This window comes from Lepisosteus oculatus, chromosome 16 (assembly GCF_040954835.1).
Source record: "Lepisosteus oculatus isolate fLepOcu1 chromosome 16, fLepOcu1.hap2, whole genome shotgun sequence".
NCBI classification, from domain to species: domain Eukaryota; kingdom Metazoa; phylum Chordata; class Actinopteri; order Semionotiformes; family Lepisosteidae; genus Lepisosteus; species Lepisosteus oculatus.
The window spans coordinates 18790025-18811826 of NC_090711.1; the positions used below are offsets into that span (position 1 = coordinate 18790025).

General features: G+C 44.0%; 1 pseudogene; it reads left to right on the forward strand.

The window, feature by feature from the left end:
• Positions 1-6997: 6997 nt before the first annotated feature.
• LOC138223519 (U2 spliceosomal RNA) lies at positions 6998-7176 on the forward strand (annotated as a pseudogene).
• Positions 7177-21802: the final 14626 nt, after the last annotated feature.

Below are 21802 nucleotides of genomic sequence, written 5' to 3' on the forward strand. Positions count from 1 at the left end.
GTTAGTTGTTAGTGAAACGATTACTTCATTTAGTCTTTTTCTCTACTGTGCATGTTTAAATCCCCTTGGAATATTAATATGGAATTTTATAACTAAAGGGAATTTTTTGATGCTGAAAATAAAAACAGAAGTATAGCATAATGTATACCTAAATTAATGCAAATTTTAGCAACAAGTAATCGGGAAACAATTAACTAAATATTGATAATAAATATATTTCACACATGCTGTACTGTAGTGGCTTTAAAGCCATTTGGTCTCATTTAGTCTAATACATAACATATACCTAATGTATATACAGTAGATGATAGTGATGGCTAAATATAAAAACTAAGCACACACAGTATTCCACCACCTCCATAAACATTTTCTGCATTAAAGTCTTCACCTCTGTAACTTACGGTAGATATTTTGGAAACGTTTGTGCTTGTTCTAACTATATGCAGTCTATAAACTTCATAAAAAAACTATAATGTTTTATCCTTTTCTAAGAATACATACTAAAAACTGTTATTTTTGTAAAAAAATGTGTAATACCGATTTCATTTCAAATGATAAGTAATATTAACATTGAACCACACAACTAAAGAATTTTGGCAGTTAAAAATATATATGAGTCATTAACAAACATTATATAATGATTAACAGATCATTAGTTCATATACATTCACATAGTTATAAATGCCATTAAATGATAATTCATATTTTAGGTAATGTGTTTTCAAATAATAAAGTTTGTTGTTCATGATTTGTAGTCTGTTAAACTGTCTATTTCATGTTTCTGTCTGATTTGTAACATTGAAAGAATGTACGCAGGATTTTACACTTTATGTCTTTACATATAATTTATTCAACAGTTGTAGAACTAGGTTACTTGGTGAAGCAGTGAGTTGGGGGTGGGGGGAGGTTCAGTTTAGGGTGTACCAGGATGTATATTGATGGGGTCATTTTGCTGCAAGGGTAAGATGGATGGGGATTACTGTAGGTTGTAGAGTCTGCAGTTGGATGGTTTTATTTTTGTTCTGTTAATTGACTGTTTGGAATAAACTTTTTTTTAATCTTATCTTTTCAGTTTAATATCCAAAATGTCCCCCATATGGGTAACCACGTATTAAATAGATTTTCGGAACAGGGAAATTGATCAGGAGCTTGCTATGCATAGACATGGTATTATGTTTTCATGAATGGTGCACTACCTTCTCTCAAGGTCCAGTGACAGACCACACAAGCAAAGGGGACAGATGATCTTCCTTTTTCCTTCTTCTGTCCTTTATTTGGTAGGGAGGTAGATTTGTGTGACCTGAAATCCAGTTTGTCATTTCCTTACCTGCTGCTCTGTTTCTACTTGCAGGTCAGTAGATGCTGCTGCTTGTGGGAGGAGCCTAAGCCAATGAAGTAGTCACCCCCTCGGGCTGCGGTCATTGTCAGGTCATTGACAGAAGATCAAGGCCCGCATGTTGGGCTGGAAGATGGGCAACAGTGGGAGTGGAGTCCAGGCGGCTGCCTGATGCAGGAATGCCACCAGCCAGCTGTGCCTTCTCTGGGATCCAGAGGTGGCAGCCAATGCCACGATCCGGAAGTGGGACCCCCACATGTCTGTCTACAGCAGTATCGCGCATCACTTCTCGCTCTTTTAGCGAAGATCCCAAGTGCGTGGCCTGACCGCGGCTTGAATTTCTAGCTGAAAGAGGGAAGGGGTGAACGGTGTATTATCCAGGGCAATGATGACTTTTTTGTGGGGGAGAGGATTCCGGCCATACTGCTGAAAATGGAGAAGACTTTGGCCACCAAGAATACAAAGCCAAGCTACATGGTGTTGTAGTGTGCTCTCACGAGGCACCAGTTCTGTAGGGTTTGGGCATTTACGGGCACAATTATTAATTGTAGCCGTTAATCACAAAATGATTATTTTAATGGCTTTAGAATCCAACCTTGGGGTATAACTCAAACAACGCACACACACAGGTATTAATACACAAGAATATATTTATTAATACATAAAATATGCATATAAACCTAACAGATCTTATTGTGAGGGTTATCAGAATACAAAAGATATATATTCATTCAGTTACGAAGTGTTATACATATCAAGAGGACATACGCTCGGTATATCATTCATTTAGACTGTTTCGTAAATGAACTTGGTTATAACTTCTACATTAGATACTCAAAACAAGTACATAACTCTTAGGAATTAAATTGATATCAACTGGTTGGGATAACAATTGAATTCTTGAGCTGTAATGCAGTGAAATTGAATACTCATCCAATCTCTGGAGATTCAGATCTCCTGCGGGCTCTCTGGCTCCGTGCCAGGCTGTGCTGTGCAGCTTGCGACGGTGCGCTGCTGATGCTCACTGACCAGCTAGTTAGTTTTGGCTGAAACTAGCAAAGTTGTGCTCAGGAGAAAAGATGACTGTAGGTCCCAGCAGGTCAGGAAGAGGACAGGTTCGTTCCTGATGAAGAGCTAGTTCTGAATAGTGATTCAGCTGTCCACAGTTCCGACCTGTTCATGAGGCTTGCTGCTGATGCTAACCTCGGGTGGATCCTTTGGTTACTCGTGGCAACCTCCACTCTAGACTCTTAGAACATAGGAAAGTTCTGGCACTCGGACACACTGGGCGTTCCGTGGTTGTCCGGGCTGAGTCTCAGGATGGTCAGGAGGCACGCTGCGAGAATGTCCTGCCCTTGGGAGCCTTTCTGCTCCTGGGCCGTCCTGCCCTGGAATTGTTTCGCACACCTGGAATTCTCCCTAGAGATTTCCTTCTGGAATTGTTCCCACAGGCTCTTTGTGTTGCCTGTTTTTACCGGTAGGAACTTCAGCTCGTTCATTGGCTGAAAGTTCCATGGACATCAGAGTCCCACGTGGGTTACTCTGCCCTACCAGTTCCTGATTGGTTGATCAAGGTGAGATATGAGACTTACTCCTGACACCTAGGAATGCAATCCAGATGTCCATCTGGCACTCCCTAGACAGATAGGCGCCAATGGATGACCATTGATCATGATAGCCAGGCTTATCTAAGTGCATCCCCATTTGGGAGCTGTCCCTTATCAAAAGAAAACATCTTTAAATCAGCCTGCATGAATAGCTTCTCTGTGGCTGCACCACATAAATGAAGAGAGAGATAGGGCATCATTTAGGAAAGCACAGCAACACTTAATTCTGTCTTATTAACAAGCATTGCCGCTACAGTGTGTTTCGTGCTACGGAAAGAAGCTTTTGAAAAGGACTTTGAGAGGGATGCCTTTGATGACAACATTATCTTCAAGTACCTTGAAGATAAGAAGTCAACCGGAAGATGTTTATTGCCTCCAGAGCTTCCTGGGTAAGAACATTTTCGATCTTTCACTGTCATCTCCTGACCCGTGTGTGAAGGTGTGGTCCATACTGACTGCACGTAGACAAGAAGAGCTTTTTGTAAATGTTTTACTCGAGCCACTGTTTGCTCGTGAGCTGAGGCCCTTATGGGTCCATGTGTTTAGCCCCTATGACATGTTCATGTTCAAAGATGACATTGTGAACTTCCTAAAAAGGTTTTTGGATGTGCACGATACTGGGGTAAAGATACTTGACAGGAAGAAAATATGGAACAGGAAGAGAACGTACATGGTTCGCTTCAGAGTTGACCCCAAAGCAGAGGACGGGCTTTTACACCACTCTGTGTCCTTTACAATTGGGGTTAAAAGAGGATACCTGTATTACCTGTATTACCCAGAGCAACCTTTCAAATGTAGGCGTTATGGGCAGAGAGGTCATTATGCTTCGGACTGCAAGGTCCAGGTGTGCAGGAAATGCGATGAAGTAGGTCACAGTGCATTGACATGCAGATCTGAGCCCAGATGCAATTTGTGTGGGGGCTCTGGGCATGTCTACAAATTGCTGCTGTCACCAGAGGGGTGGCTGTGCGTCAGGCTTATGTGGGGCTGATGCCGTTCCTACGCCAGTACTCAGAGTCCTTGTTATAACCCTAATGCTGAAGATCCTAACATTAAATGTACGTGGGTTAAGGAACACGGTTAAGAGGACGGTGGTGTTCACTTACCTGAAAACTATGTGCTTTGACATCTGTCTGTGGCAGGAGGTCTGCTTAAAAGATGAGAGTGATGTTGTACAGTTTACACAGGAGTGGGATAGAGGAGACTCACGGTGGAATATTGGTGGGGTCCATTCCTCTGGCATAGGAATCTTACTAGGTAATAACGATTGTATGGTAGAAAGATGTGAGAATGTAGTTCCCGGGAGAGTGTTGGTTTTCGATATTTGTTTTGGTGTTAGTAGCTTCCAGTGTGTGTGTGTGCGTGCATGTGTGTGTGTCTGTATATGCCCCGGCAATGGTACTTTATGGTCAGACTTCTTTAAAGACCCCGTCTGCCTGACTAACAAGTGGATTGTTATAGGAGGGGATTTAAACGTCGATCTCCAGGACAAGAAGGGCGAGTCAACTTAACCTCCTTTTATCTCAGTTTGGCCTTTTTGACTGTACCTTTCGAGCCGCAAAAGGGAAAGTTGGGGCCACTTGGAGGAGTGCTCAGGGCACTGCAAAACACCTTGACTATGTTTTTGCTTCACAAGGGGCACTTGTTGAGAAGGCGGTGGTGCAGCCAGTTGGGTTTTCAGACCATGCCCAGGTGGAGATTTACTTTCCACATTTAAACAATCAGTTTGGACGTGGGGTGTGGAAACTGAACACGGAGACTCTGAAGGAAGCAGAGTATGTCAGTCTAATGAGATCTAAACTGTGTAAGTGGTGGAAGGAGAGAAAGCAGGGTATCTCCCTGATTGACTGGGGGGAGCAGTTGAAGAAGAAGATTAGGGGGGAGTCGAGAGCTTACTTCTTAGTAAGACTCAAGCGAGAATGGCAGAAGGGTAGGAAGCTGCAGGAAGAACTGAATAGCTTACATTCTCAGTGTAATAAGGGCACGGTGGTGAGTTTGGAGGCTATTTCAACGGCAAAAGCTAAACTACGAGGTTACTATGAACAAAAGGCAAAAAAGTACCTGTTTAGCGCTCATGTGGAGTACTTACAAGCACATGAAACATGCTCCAGCTTCTTCGTCTGCCAAATATGGCAGAGGCAAAGGCAGAGAGTGATGTCAGGCATCCAGACCCAATTGGGGAGGATAGTACCTGGTAGCGATAAGATGTTGGAAGCAGTGAGGAACTATTATAAGCTTCTCTTTACCCAAAAGCCAGTAGATGAACTCATGGGGACAACGTTATTAGATAACATCGTGGCACAGATACCCAAAAAGGCCCAGGAGCACCTGGAGGTACCAATCAGCCTGAAAGAACTTGGTGATGCTTTACTAAGCATGAAGCTAGGTAAAGTTCCAGGTAGAGACAGGCTACCCGCTGAATTCTACCGCACATTCTGGGATGTTGTAGGGGCCCTTTTGATGCAGGTTACGGAAGAAGTCTTCCATAGAAAGATCATGAGCGACTCGATGAGGGAAGGCATCCTCACGCTGCTGTACAAGAAAGGGTCAGCAATGGACCTAAAGAACTGGAGGTCATTGTAATTGCTCTGTGTGGATTGCAAGCTAATTGCCAAGGTGTTGGTGAACTGCCTGAAAGGAGTACTAGCTTACGTGATAGGCCGGGACCAAACATGCAGGGCAGAAAGTAATCCAAAGTCAGGACAACTCTCAGAACAAAATGGCTCCAGTGGGCCAAGGACTATCTTTTCAGGCTGAGAGGTACACGAATGGAAGGAGAGGAACAATGCTCACACCAGTTCTTTGGCTCGGTGAGAGCGCAGCAGGAGACCACTGTAATGGTCTTCTGAAGAAGGGAGGGATATTAGTCGAGGATGAAGCAGGAATGTTGGACTGTGCTACTAAAAACTACACTGAACTGTTTGCAGGAATAAAGGTGGATATTGGCATGCGCGACAGGTTGATGACTGGTGTGAGTGTGAAGTCAGATGGGGAGGAAGGAAGGGGAGGACGGCCCAATAACAACTGTAGAAATGAAGGAGGCACTGGAAGGGTTGCGGAAAGGCACAGTCCCTGGGGTGGATGGGTTACCAACCGAGTTTTATGTGATGTTTTGGGAAAGGTTGGAGCCAATGCTGTCAGAGTTTTTTACTGAAATTTTGGAAAAGGGTGTGATGGGGCCAACTATGAGAACTAGGATATTGGCTCTGATTTATAAAAGAAAGGGGACAAGACTAGCCTAGATAATTGGAGGCCGTTACAACTGTTATGTGCAGATTACAAGATACTGGCAAGGATACTGGGACGAAGACTGAAGAAGGTAATGGTGTTTCTAGTGCAGGGAAACCAGAGTTGCAGAGTTGCAGGTAGGAAAATAAGTTGGAATTTGCAGCTGATCAGAGACACGCCGGAATGGGTTGAAGATAGAAAACTGCCATTAAGGTTGGTGAACTTGGACCAAAACAAAGCCTTTGACAGGGTGAACCACGCTGTCCTATGGGAGACACTGAGAAGAATGGGGGTAAGTGAGAAATTTGTCACTTGGTTACAAACATTGTATAGGAAGGTGGAGACTAGGGTGTGTGTTAATGGCAGGTTAGGCGGAGGAATACTGGTTAAATGTGGAGTGCGTCAAGGTTGTTCGCTATCCCCTTTGTTGTACATCGTGTATACCGAACCCATTTTAGAGCGAATCCGGAAAGACCCAGGCGTGCGTGGGGTTCTGGTCCCTGGAAGTGGAGGACATGAAGTCAAAGTAGGGGCTTATGTGGACGACATCACCCTGTTCCATAGTACAGAATGAAGTATGCAAAGGGCACTAAGCATAGAGAAGGGATTTGCAAAGGGCACGGGTTCTATGTCGAATAAAAGCAGAAGTACAATTCAATATTATAGGACATGGAGAGATAGAACGGAGGCGATATGTGGATTAACAGTTATGACAAACCCCAGTGAGGGTGCTAGGAGTACAGTTTCATAAGGAAAGTATGGTAAAATTAAACTGGGAGGAACGTCTGAGAAAGGTGAAAGAGAAATTGGGGAGATGGCAAACAAGATCGCTGTCCTTCAATAAAATTGAAAAAATCTTTTATCAGTTTAATTTCTGATACGTCCCCCATCGGGGGACCACATATTAAATGGATTTTTGGAACAGGGAGCTGGATCAGGAGCTTGCTCTGTCCTCTCTACTCATTGGCCCAGTATTGCAGCGCCTCCGTGAACGGTGCACTACCTTCTCTCAGCAATGAAAAGACAGACGTAGCTAGCGAGCAAGCAAGGGAGGTGGACAGGAGCTCCTTCTTCTCCAGTCTCGTCTCTCATCCGTCCGTGTCTCTCTCTCCCTGTCTCTGTCTCCATTCCCGTCCTCCCTCTGTGCACTTTCTCGTGTCTCGACTTTCTCGGCAAGCAGGCAGGCCCCCTTTTCAGCTCCCGTGCATTTTCCCTCCAAAAAACTTGGATATATACACCTTTTTCTTTTTTTTAGGGAGGGAGGCAGGCAGGCAGGTAGGTGTGTGTGTGTCTCTCCCAAGAGAGAGCTGCTCCTTCCTCCTCCCTCCCACAGGTGCTGACGGTCCGCTTTCCCTTGCAGCTCGCTCGGCACAGCAGCTCCTGGTGGGAGGGGCCTAAGCTAAGGAGGCTGGCAACGCCCGTCGCTGCGGTCTTTGATCAAAGAGCAGGGACCCCACCCGGGACTGGCAGGCAAGCAGGCAGGCAAGCAAGCAGGCAGGCAGGCAGGAGAGAGGGGGAGCGGAGTCCAGGTGGCAGTCCTCTGGCTGCAGGGAGGCCAGCAGCTGCATGAGTTCCGGGCTACAGAGCAGTCGGCCTGCGTCACTGTGTGCCAGGGGAACACCTGCGCGTCGGTCGGCGCCTTTAGGGGCATTGCTTCTCGGCCTTTTGGCCAAGATCGGATGCAACTAGAGCCTGGAGGAAGTCCGTGTTTTTTTAAGATTTTCTTTTTCTGGACGCTTCCAATGTTTGGACGCTTCAAAGGACTCCCGGAGAAGATCGGACGCTTGTTCAGAGTGCCAGGTGAGTTTCTTGCTATCTTTGGGGTTTTCTTTTTTTTGTTTTTGCTGGACATGGAAGGGCCTGGACTGAAGAACACTCTCCAGTTTAGATGGCTGGGAGATGTTGTTTTGATGTCGGGGAGGGAGGACTTCTCCCAGCATGTATTGAAGCAAGTTCTGGATCTGAAGGAGGTGTTTTGTGTGCAAAGTTATGCATCTTTACGGCTTTTTTAATGTGGCTTTTGATTTATCGCCCAAGTATTGGAACGCACTTCGGGAAAAGAAGGAGGCAGGACAGCTGGGAAATTTTGAAGTAATGGGACTCTGGGCACAGGAGGACAGAGTTCTGACTGTGCACATGTATAATCCGTTTGTGCCAGAAACGGATATATATGCCTTCTTGCATTGGTACGTATATATCCTGAGTGAGGCACAGAAGGGCAGTACAGATTCTGGCCTGATGAAATGTCGAGGGATGGTTTTAGACATCAACCGGCAAACTTTTTAGGATCCAATCAGGGGATTCTATTTTATGCAGGACAGCTGAGATTGTGCTGAAGATGTGGTGGCCATTTGGCGGCAGAATGTAATAAGATGATTTGCCGGTGATGCAGGGGGGAGGAGCACGAGATAAGGGACTGGGATAAGGGATAAGGGATCACAGATGGTGAGAAGTCTGCAAACAGGGAGGAGGTTGAAACCCTGGCAGTATGGTGCCAGGAGAACAACCTCTCTCTGAACATCAGTAAGACTAAGGAGATGATTGAGGACTATAGGAAACATCAGGGAGGAGACCACACACCTATTTACATCAATGGGACTGCAGTGGAGAGGGTCAGCAGCTTTAAGTTCCTGGGAGTTAACATCTCAGAGGATTTAACCTGGACCCACCACACCAACACAGTGGTCAAGACAGCATGGCAGCGCCTGTTCTTTCTCCGCAGGCTAAAGAAGTTCGGCATGCCATGTCCAGGCCAACTTCTACAGGTGCACTATTGAGAGCATCCTGACTGGTTGCATCCCTGCCTGGTATGGGAACTGCTCTGGCCGAGATTGCAAAGTATTGCAGAGGGTGGTGAAGTCAGCACAGATTATCACCAGCTGTGAGCTACCAAGCATCCAGGAGATCTACTCAGCTAGATGTCTGAAGAAGGCCAGGTCCATTCTGAAGGACCCCAGTCATCCCAGTCACAAACTGATTTCCCTCCTACCGTCCGATAAATGGTACCAAAGCATTCGGTCCAAGTCCAACAGACTACAGAACAGCTTCTACATCCAGGCAATAAGACTGCTAAATAGCCAACCTGTAGCTCCTTAGCAAATCACCTGTAATGGCTACATGGACACACAATTCTCACTATATTCAGCATAACTGCACTACATGTTTATATTGCATACACCATGGACACATAACAGCTCTACTCACATTGAGTTTTATTCAATTTAAAAAATGTAACGTGAATTTTTGTGATTTTTGTGATTCTTGTAATTTTTGTGAGCTAGCATAAAAAGATATTTCATTGCCAGCAAGTACTGCTGCACGCCATATTGTTGTGCATTTGATAAATAAACTTTGATTTGATTTTGATTGTGTGATAAGGGCCAAGGTGTTCTTTATGTAATGAAGCTGGGCACCTGTTTAAGGACTGTTGGAACCGACAACCGGAACAGGTAATAGTTCTTCGTAATGGGTATTTGGAGCATTTCCCAGTTAATGAAGAGGAGGAGGAAGGAGGACAGGATGCTGAGGGTGTGGGATTGGCTGTAGACTCGGTGGGGGGCAAGAAAGAGAGTGTGGTTGGGAGAAGGGAGGAGGCTGGTAAGCCAGAAAGGGGTGAGTCAGGGAGAGATAGAGAGGAGGAAGTCAAGATGTTAGTGGAGGAGAGGGGAGTGAGGTAGGGGAAGGTGTAGCTGTAGGTGGAAGAGACGTGGGAGTCAGTGGGAGGCTGAAATGAATGAAGATAGCAGTATAGGAGAAGAGGAAGGAGGGGAGGGAGATGGTTTTGAACTGGTGATAGGAAAAAAGAAAAAATGGAAGTGGAAGTTGAAGGAGAAAGCTGGAGGGGAGTCGCTCTCGCCTCCCAAGTTAATATCCAAGGTAGTAGAAGGTGAGGGGGTGTGTAAGGGAGAAGGCGCTAACTTGGAATCCCCAGCCCCAGGGAGTGGGAATTGGGGGGATATAGGAGAGTAAGGGGTGTGGAACGGAGGTCAGCAAAAGCCTCGCCTGGTCTCCTAGCTCCCCGAGTAGCACAAGTAGTTACGAAGGCCCTACTTGTGGTGGCCAACATAGAAGAGCAATGCTGGTATAGGTAACTACTGATGCCATCATGTTTTTTTCTGTATTTTATACTAACGTGAGAGGGTTGCAAGTTAGGCTGAAGAGAACAGGTTTTTTTTTGTTTCTGAAGTCTGTGTGCTTTTTGGTTGTTTTTCTGCATGAGGTACATTTGAGGGATAGGAAGGATAGAGTGTGGGTGGTGTTAATTCGTACGTTTTATATGAACCGTATTGTGTTAGTGCGAGGGGATTTTAATGTGTGTCTAGATAAGGGGCAGGAGGGAGACTTTATAGGGCAATTATGGGGGAAGGTAGTGAGGGACTTCTGCATGAAAGATGCATATAGATGTCTTCCCTGACCAGCAGGGATATACCTGGAGGAATTTTTGTGGGGCCAGTGGTTGATTGGATTACTGGTTTGTGCCTCAGGGGGTGCAAGTGGTGGATGTAAGTCTGAGTCCATCTTGGTTTTCCAATCATGATGGGTTGCTGTATGAGTTGGAGATTGGGGTGCTGAGTTTTGGGAGGGATGTGTGGAGGATGGATGTGATGGTTGTGCAGAATGAGAAGTTTTGGGCGTGGTTAGGGCTGTAGGGGTGTTTTTCGTCTTTGGTGGACTGGTGGGAGTGCGTTAAAAAGAAGACTGGGGCGTGGCTACAGATGCAGCCATTCAAAGTGAGCGGTACAGACACGTACCGCAGGTAATTGGCTGTGGTGTCGCGTATCATGATGCAAGATTACGCGGGGTACCACGGTACATGATTGGTTGACCGACAGGGGCACTCGTGGTCCGTTGGTCTGTCGTAGAAAGACTTACAGTAAACGTCTTTACTGTGCCCATTGTAGATATTGAATTTTAGCACTGAAGGGAAATCTTAGTAGCTGAGCATAAAAAGAATAGGAGCATACTGTAACGCGTGTGAAGGCCATAAACGATATTAATTTTGGAACATAAACATACAGTACTGTATATAGCTGGTCTTGGTACTTCAAAGAAAAAAATACACACCAGTATTCCATTTCTCCCTAAACATTTTAAGCATCGAAGTCTTTAACTAAAGAGATACCGGAGTCAACAAGCATACTTTTAGAATTTGATTAATAGGGAATATAATATGGAATCGCGTATCTAAAGAATTTTGATATGATATGATTATATTCATGTACTGCGACAGAGCTGTATAGGGCTGTTTCGCCTCCCTGTTCATGCGAGTTGTCTTGTAGCCTACTGGTCTACGTGCCTGACTAACAACGCACAGGTTGTGTGTTCTATTCCAGCTGGTGCTGGACTTTTCTTTTAACAAACATTTCTTCGGAAAAATAGAATAGCGATATTATGGACAATCAATTGACTTTTATATTTCAAAATATCACAACATGATCGATTTTAAGTCATTTTTGATAACAATGAATAGTCACCCTCTTCCCTTCTGACAATGGTTCCTGCTTCTATTGTGTGTGTGTGTGCAATACAGTAAATTTTTATAGAGAAATGGAGGCTGGACAGTATGCGTTACAATATAAACATTTATATTGATTTAAATCGTGTTCTGATTTAAATCGCAAACGCGTGTTTAATTATGTGTTTTTTAATCATAATCAGGCTAATGCATTTCTACATTCTTGTAATTTTTGTAGGAGGGCTTGGACAGATTCCAAGGGCATTTTTGCAATTTACGTTGCATTGTCCAATGTTCTGTTGTAATACAGTCTAGAATACAGTTAGTCTAAGCTTTATCAGCTTACTTAAAATAAATTTTTTGAATCCCCGGCGGAACACAATCCATAAGAATCAGCGCTTTTATACAGTATATCGCCTTTAAACACATATATTTAAACATGCGTTTACGATTTAAATCAAAACGCGATTCAAATCAATATAAATGTTTATTTTGTAACGCATAGGTGACTATTCATTGTTATTAAAAAGACTTAAATTCAATCATGTTGTGATATTTAGAAATATCAATTTGTTTGGGTCGATTGAGGTTTTATTTAATCTCTGACCAAGGGAAACGTTTCATTTTTTCAAAGAAATGTTTGTTAAAAAATAAAGTCATAGTTCCATGGGATTCAATCACAGACCATGTGACATGAGAGTCAGGAAACTAACACACAGCGCCACCGGATTTAATAACGCAATAAAAACGCTATAAAATAATGTGACTAGGCACAGAACAAGTTTACAGCACAGTACAATAATAAATGCTGACCATGACTTTAGAAGTATAAATTACCTTACACTCAATTTAAACACAAGCTGTCTTTCTGTATGAACCTCTAAGCTGGTTCATATAGAAATGTAGAAATGCATTAGCCTGATTATGATTAAAAAACTCATAACTAAACACGCGTTTGCGATTTAAATCAATATAAATGTTTATATTGTAACGCATACTGTCCAGCCTCCATTTCTCTATAAAAACTTACTCTATTGCACACACACACACACAATATAAGCAGGAACCGTTGTCAGAAGGGAAGAAGGTGACTATTCATTGTTATCAAAAATGACTTAAAATCGATCATGTTGTGATATTTTGAAATATAAAAATCAATAGATTTTCCATAATATCTCTATTCTATTTTTTCGAAGAAATGTTTGTTAAAAGAAAAGTCCAGCACCAGCTGGATTTGAACACACAACCTGTGCGTTGTTAGTCAGGCATGTAGACCAGTAGGCTACAAGACAACTCGCATGAACAGGGAGGCGAAACAGCCCTACACAGCCCTGTCGCAGTACACGAATATAATCATATCGTTATTAAATTCTTTAGATACGCGATTCCATATTATATTAGCAGAAAAGCTTAAAACTACCACTTTTTCACACGCTATTTCACATGCTAGTTAAATACTTCGATGCTTAAAATCGTTAGGGAGAAATGGAATACCGGTGTGTATTTTTCCTTTAAAGTACCGATTCCTGGAATCTGACTGGCTGACATCCTTCTGAAGTGGTTCCATAAAATCTGGTATATGGAAAAGAAAGCGTTGATACATACAAGTATCTTTTAATACACTCTTTGCTGTGCTCTTGAGGATCCTTGTGATATTTTGAGCTCTAGTTGAATGATAAGTGTCACATTTTAAATCATTTTCGTAGTTAGAAATTATGAAACGCCCTGTTAAAAGCAAGGAAGTTTTTATGCCCGTTGAAGTAAAACAAAATGCCTGACAAAGTATGGCTTGGACAGATTCCAAGTGCTTGTACAAATGTGCTAAAGAAATTATACTTTGAGTATACAGCTTGTCCAAAGTCATCCATTATTAATACTATTAGTAATATCTTCGGTAAAGGCTTTGATGCATAAATATTTTTGATAAAGGTAGGTTGTGTACTTTTGTCCAACTGAGCAATCTTGCTTTCATAAAATATACCAACATTTTAATGACTGATGATTAACATGCTGTAATACACAGTTCAAAATTAAAAGCTGAAATGCTGTACATGAGAGGTTAAGCTCCCCCTGGTGGTTTTACAAGGTGACGCCGGATAGTTCCCGGCATGACGTCAAATGACACGCGATTAACCGCGTGATACCACGTGATACCGCGACACGCCCACCGGGGTATGCCGCGAAATACCCCACCCATTTTGAATGGCTGCATCTGTATGCGCTAAGAGGAGAAGGACGTGTATCTGTCAAACTCCTTGCCGAATTTAGCAAAATAGGCATAAAAATACAGTCTTTTAACACAAAATACCAACATAACACTCTTACAGTGTAATAATGTCACTTGCCGACTATTTCGGACAAACCCCTCTTGCCCAAAACCAAACAAAAGCGTCAAGAAAGACACGAAGACAACAGAAAGAAGACTAGCAAGATGGTGAATCCACTTGGGGAGATGGTACAGTTGAGACCAACCTAATCATAGAAAAAGTAACATCAAACATCGCCGAAATATTAGATTCAAAACTCGCAATGATTTGAGAACCTGTTGCTGCTTTATCCACTAAAATGGACATAGTGATTAAAAGAATAGATGAAGTGGAACAGCGGGTTTTGGACCTGGAAGAGGGCAGTGTAACGGTGGGCAACAAGATACGGGCGCTTGAGACAGACCTGCGCAAGGCATTGGTCATCTTGAAGACTTCGAAAATAGAAGCTGGCGGAAAAATGTGAGAATCCTCGGCCTAAGAGAAAACATCGAAGGAAGCAACCCAGTTGGGTTTTTTGAGAGATGGATCCCTGAAACCCTTGGCATGGAAATGAAGGGGGACAAAATCAAGCTGGAACGTTGCCATCGCACGGGACCCCGGTGCAAGTCAGGGGAGGGCGGAACACCTGTACCCCGGGCCGTGCTGGTGAGGCTGCACAACTACCGGGATAAGCAGAAGGTAAGGGAAGTGGCCAGGGCCAAGAAAGGAATCATTGTGGAGGGGAAAAGAGTCTCTATCTTTCAAGACTTCTCGGTCGAGGTGCAGAAAAAGAGGGCGGAAACAGCCGAAGTGAGAAGGAGGCTGCGTGATGCTGGACTGAGGTATTCGTTCCTGTATCCAGTGATCATTAAAGTGTTTGATGCCTCGGGGGGATCTACTACTCTTTCCAGCTTAAAAGAAGCAGAGAACTTCCTTAAAAATATTCAACAGCAATCCTCCACGTTTGAATAGAATGTGAGAGGTCCGCTGCTAAACGAGCAGCCTTGGCTTCTGTTTGTAGAACTGATCGAGCAGAGAACTGAGCGGTTATCCCTGTGCTTAGAACCTTTTCTGACGTTTTAAATGTTCTCTCTTTTTAAGATTCTGTTATTAATGTTAATGTTGAGATATAGATGATACTGTTTTGTATCGAAATTTAAGACTGTGACGAATTATTTTGGCAAGGAGTAGACAGTTTTTGTTTTAGTATAATAGCTGAACCCCCAATAACTCAGCGTACTTTATTGCCGACTGCCACAGCTGTGTGACTAGTGGCAACCTTTAGTTTCACTTCTCGGTTAACTACGCAGAGAAGCTAAACAATTTTGTTGGACCTTTTCTTAGTTTAGTTTGCAGACTGAGTCTAACAATCTTGCTCTTTATCACTGTTAATCAATGTTCAGAAGATTAACAAAGTTCCTTTGTTTCTTTTTTAAATACCTGACAAGTGCTGTTACCTCATGTACTGTGTGTGGTCACAAACTGAATTTTTGTTTTCTCTCTCCAAGACATTGTTTAATTTTTTCTTCTTCTCTTTTCTCTTTAAAATGTATGGAATGGGTACGTGCAGCTGCTCTATTTGCTATTCACTGTTATGTTGCATTATACTACAATTCAGCCACTGCATTACCGTATTACAACTAAACAAAAACCACCATGAATAATGTTAAGATACACAGTTGGAATGTAAAAGGGGTGAGATAAAATTCAAATAGCATTTTTACAGGAAACTCACTTGAATGATCTGGAACATAAAAAACTTAAAAGGGAATGGGTAGGTCAAGTTTATTACTCATCATTCTCCTACAAAAAACGAGGCGTGGTTATTCTCATTCATAAGAATCTCCCATTTACAGTCAACTCAACTTATGTGGATAATGAAGGTAGAGTGGTAATAGTTAAAGGATGACTATATGGGGAAGAAGTGGTGATAGGATGTATATACAGTATGCCCCTAATGAACAAGACGAACAATTCTTTATTGATGTGTTTGGACAACTCACTATTATGGATTGTAACAATATTATCCTTGCAGGAGACTTTAATTTTTCTTTCTGTCCTAGGTTAGATAAGATGCCATCAAGGACAACGTGAACCGGTGGACAAATTTAACAATATCTTTCCTGGGCAGAATTAACCTGGTAAAGATGATAATATTACCTAAACTTCTCTATCCACTATCTATGGTATTCACTCTCATGACTAAAGCTGACATAAAGGATCTGAATAAAGCAATATCAACATTGGTATGGACAGGAAAAAAAAATCAAATTTAAGACTTTGCAGTTACCCAGCGATTACGGTGGATGTGCATTGCCAAATCTGAAATACTATACCTGGGCAATACAAGCAAGAATCCTCCAGCAGTGGATTCATGCACCGCCAGACTCCACCTGGGTGGATATGGAAGCTGAACACAGTAAACCAGCCTCTCTTGTAAACTTCTTAGGCAGGAAAATGACTAATGTACCCCCACTAGCTAAAAATAATTCTTTAATATTAAATGTACTGAGAACATGGAGCAAGAGAACTAAATTTTTTAGTTATTATCCCTCTCTTTATATGCTATCTTCACTTGTGGGTAACCCGGACCTACCTCCTGAAAAGATAGGCTCCTACTTTACTAATTGGCAAACAGCGGGTATACATAGAATTTTTTACTTATTTGAAGGGGGGGGGGGGGTTTAAATCATTTGAGTGTCTTCAAGCACAATATAATATAACAACAAGAGACTTCTTTAAATATCTTCAGATCAGGCATTATGTGTGTACCAAGAATGGTGGTCTTGATTTATTCAGCAGCTCGCACACACTAGAAAAAATCTTTCTAAAGAACAGGAACTCAAAGAAATTTCTATCCAAGTTTTACACTTTTTCTCTAGGCATGAGGTAGACTTCCAAAAAATCTTTACAGACAATCTGGAGCCAGGAACTGAGGTGCTGTATAGATGATAACACTTGGAAAACTATTCTTTCATTGCCTTCAACAATCTCCGTCTGTAACCAGTATAAAGAAAATCAGTACAGGTTGTTACATAGAGCATATTTATCTCCACAGATTTAGCACTGGCACATCACATAACTGCCCTAAATGTAAAACCCACGTTGGAACACTGTTTTACTGTCTATGGGAATGTACATATGTTCAGAGGTTCTGGTGGGAGGTATGTAAAAGAATATCTTTGATCTGTGTAATACAGTTAGATCCTCATCCTCTCACATGCATTTTGGGAGTCTTGCCTGTTCAGCTGCTGAACCATAGAGAAGTAGTCCAGCCTGCCCTGGTGCTGGCAAGAAAGGCAATCATGACCAGGTGGGTGGGTGACGAGCCTCCCTCTCTAGCTCTCTGGGAATTACTAATAAGAGACTTGATCTCTTTGGAAAAGTTTAGATTCATCCTTAAAGGTGAGCTGGACCATTTTAAAGACCTGTGGGATAAGCCTTTGAGAGCATTAGATTTAAAAGAGGAGCTCAGTATATATTCCTAAGCCATTATATATAACTATGCTATAACCTTTATGCCTTTAAATGGTAAACTCTGATATAGCTGAGACTGTACCTTTTTTTGTTTTTATTTAGTTTTTTTTGTCTTTTTTCATTCTTTCCTCTTTCACTCTAATTTTTTTCCCTTAACTCCATTCTTAATTTATTTTTCTTACATTCATTATTATTCTCTTAAAAAAATGTAAAAGTTTAAATATTTATGTCTCTGATGTGATATTTAAGAAACAGAATTGGGGAAAAAAAAGAAGACTGTTATGAAGAGGGATATGAAAGAAGTGGAGGTCATGAGAAGGGTTGAGATTGTGTATGCCAAAGAGAGTGCAGGGCTGGTCATGGCTCGCCTGAGATCTCTCTTTGAAGGAAGAGCTTGACGGTTCCTGGTACCTAGGTGCCAAGAGGTTTTGGGGAGTTTTTTTTAAATTGGTTAGAGATTCTGTATGCAGCAATAGGTAGTAGGGTGGTGGTGAACGGGCACAGGGGGAATGGTTCTTGCAGTCTTCTGGGGTGATGCAGGGGTGCCCTTTATCCCCACTGTTATATGTGTTGTTTGTGGAACTCCTGGCATGCTACTTGAGGGCAGATCCAGCACTGCACGGGCTGTGGTTGTCAGGGAGTGGAGGGGAGGTGGTCAAAATTTCACAATATGCGGATGATGCCACTGTCACGAACAGTTCTATCCGGGCCCTATGCGGACGACGCGATCCAGAATAGTGAAGACACAAGGGGAAAAATATCATGCAGGAGTCGGTCAGGAGACAGGGGGGCGTGTCCATGCAGTGCTAGTGTCCGGGGGGAGTGAATCCAGGGCGAACAATCCAAGGGTAAATCCAGAGGAGGAATCCAAGACGAGAGGTTAAGTCCAAGACCAGGGGATCCATCCGTAGTTAAAAACCAGAACCGAGTCGGGACCGGCGGGACAAGGAATCAGGAACATGAAACTAAAACCATAACGGAGCCAGACGCAGCAGGACCCCGGGCTCTCACGACACGGAAATCAATGAGAAGCCAGGAGTGAGGTCAGCGTCTGGCTTTTAAAGGGGAACGGGAATAGGGAACAGGTGCAGAGAATGGGAAGGAACGAGGAAGGGCTGGAGCTCCCTTAAGAGGAGGGGTTAGCGATCGTGACAGTACGCCCCTCCTTTCCAGGGCGGCTCCGAAGCCCTAAACAAAAAATAAAAATAAAAAGGATGGAGTCCAGGTACCAATACGCCGTCCGCGGGGCCCGGGTGTTGGCTTCTCATTCTGTCACGAACAGTTCTATCCGGGCCCTATGCGGACGACGCGATCCAGAATAGTGAAGACACAAGGGGAAAAATATCATGCAGGAGTCGGTCAGGAGACAGGGGGGCGTGTCCATGCAGTGCTAGTGTCCGGGGGGAGTGAATCCAGGGCGAACAATCCAAGGGTAAATCCAGAGGAGGAATCCAAGACGAGAGGTTAAGTCCAAGACCAGGGGATCCATCCGTAGTTAAAAACCAGAACGGAGTCGGGACCGGCGGGACAAGGAATCAGGAACATGAAACTAAAACCATAACGGAGCCAGACGCAGCAGGACCCCGGGCTCTCACGACACGGAAATCAATGAGAAGCCAGGAGTGAGGTCAGCGTCTGGCTTTTAAAGGGGAACGGGAATAGGGAACAGGTGCAGAGAATGGGAAGGAACGAGGAAGGGCTGGAGCTCCCTTAAGAGGAGGGGTTAGCGATCGTGACAGCCACCTTGTTCTTGACATCTGAGGGTGGTGTGAGGTAGGCTTTATACAGGTTTGAGCAGTTTGCAGGGGCTTCAGGGTCCAAACTCAATGTGCAGAAGTCTGTGGCGATGGAGTGTGGCGGGTGGCACACAGTGTGGACAGTGCCTGGGGGGCTGCAGGTAGCCGAGCATGGGGTGAAGATTTTAGGGGTTGTTTTCTGTAGAGAAGGGAATGAGCTGCATAATTGGAATTTGATTTTTGCACGAGTGAGAGTCAAGTTTGGGTTGTGGAAGACACGGTGGTTATCCTTTGTGGGGAAGGTGGTTGTGTTGAAGTCTGACATACTGCCGGCCTTGGTGTATTCAGGAGACTGCTGACCCGGATGGTTTTTTAGTTTATGTGGGGAGGGAAGTATGAATACATTAAGAAGGATATTATGTACATGGATGTTAGTGAGGGAGGGAGGGGGGTTCCAAACTTGCCCCTGAAATTAGATTGTACTTTCTTTTCAGGGCTGTGTAAAGTCCTTGGTGGTGGGGTTGAGGGGCGGTTTAAGAGTTTTGTGTGTTTGTGGTTTGAGGCATGTATGAGGTCTGTGTATCGGTGGATGAATGTTAGACCACATGCTGCTACCGCTTGAGTCCATTATGAGAGAGCACAGGAGATGAGCAGGGAGATTTTTCCCTTTGAGGACAGGGACGTTCGCAAAAGTCACAAGCAGCTGTATAGTTTGGTAATGGGGGCTAAAAAGGTTAACCTGGCAGTGTTGGGCTTCCGTTGGGATGTGTGAGCCCGAGTACAGCCTAAAGGTTTGGACCATGGATTGATGGCCTTGAACTGGCAAATAGTCCATGTCAGGTTGCCAGTACGGCAAGTGTTATATAGGCGTAAGTTATCTAGGATTAACAACTGTCCAACGGAGGGGTTCTCGGGGGAGGAGACTGTGCAGCATGCTTTCTGGGAGTGTAATTTTGTTCATGAAGTATGGACTTGTGATATTTTGTGGAATTCGTCTTCTTCCTTTGTTCTGTCCTTTGATGTAGTTCGATGGAGGTTTAGGTGTACCCATGTTCCTTGTACAGTGGGTTTTTTGGGCTGGTTGTTTGTTAGTCTAATAAAACAGGGATTCAAGAGAAGAGCTAGCCAAGCAGAATGTTGTGTGGTCTGTGAAACGGGTGGTGGAGAGGGTTAAGGGGATGGTGGGAGGGAGGGTTCTAAGGGATGTTTGGAGGTGGGGTTACTTTGCTCAATGGAAAAATGGAAGAATCTTTTTGATTTGTGATTTCATTTATTGATTGTTGAATTGTGAAAATGTTATTTGCCCTCTTGAGACTGTATGGTGAGGTGTGACCGACGTGATGATTTTGCTGTGTTTTGAATAAAACTTTTGTAAAACAAAATCTGTTCTTATCAGTTCTTATCTTCTTCGGGCCCTGTAAGGACAGGATGATGGCGTCAGAGGGTCTCGAGCTCTGCACGGAGCTTCTCAAAATACTGGGCGTTTCCTTTCAGAGCCAGAACAAAGAGACCATCGACTGGACCGAGAGGATCGCCAGGGTGAACGCGAAGTTGGGTCTGTGGAAAACGTGGTCGCTGTCCTACACAGGGAAAGTAATGGTGTTGAAAGAAGACATCCTGCCAGGTTTGGGTTTACATGGCGATGGTGTACACACCGCCGGCCAGACTCAGACGAGCACTGCAAGGGATGATCTTCAGCTTCGTCTGGGGCGGCAGGTACCAGTACATCACGAGGAACAGGATTTGCCAGCTAGTTAAGGAAGCGGGTAGAGATGTTCCACATTTCCCCCTGAAACTCGACTTCATCTTTTTCTGCAACCTCTGTCGGGCGCTGCAAGAGCCCATCGGCCACAAGTACCAGTATTTTGTCAGGCTGTAGCTCTCCATCCCAATTAGGCACCTGGTCAAGTGGTCAAACACTGGGACCAAGGCAGAAAGGCAACTGGAGTTCTACACCCATGCTGTCAAGTGGAGCTCTGCACCAACCACAGAGCCCTGTACAAAGAGGTGAGGGGGCACCTGGTTGCTGACGAAAGGCTGCAGGTTCCCAGACAAGTCTGGAAAAGGATTCAGCCGAAAGAACTGGACAACCAACTGAAGGACCTCAACTGGATGGCCGTACACAAGAGACTGGCAACCAGAGATGTCCTCTACAGACACTTGCTCACCAGGAATCCGCATTGCCCCAGGGACACGTGTTTCATCGAGGAGACTCAAGAGCATGGGTTCTGGAGCCGCCCTTCGCCAAAGCGGTGTGGGGCAGAATGGACAACATTATGCAACTCCTGGGAGTGGGAGTGGTGCTATGTTAACAGTACATTCTGCTGGGGCTGGCACCAACTGGATTGGACAAGGGGACGCAGTTCCTATTCTGGCTCCTACTGTCCCTTACAAAAAGAGGCCTGTGGGATGCAAGGAACACTCTCATCTGGCACAACAGAGCAGGGAGCGAGGGAGCTGGAGGAGAGGATCCTGGCGAACCTCAGAAGGAGGATGAAGTCCTGGAAAGGACTTTGGGCCCTGTACAGGGACTAACAGACATAAGCAAGTGGTAGGGCTTGGAAGGACTCTTTAATTACACAAATCTGTCCCCGTCATCCACTTGCATAGATTGATAACGGACAATCACCGTTGTTCAAAAAGTTTTTTTAGTGCATGCTATGTTTATTATTTGTGAGAATGTTTCCTTTTTTTAAGATGTAGTATGGAAATAAAGT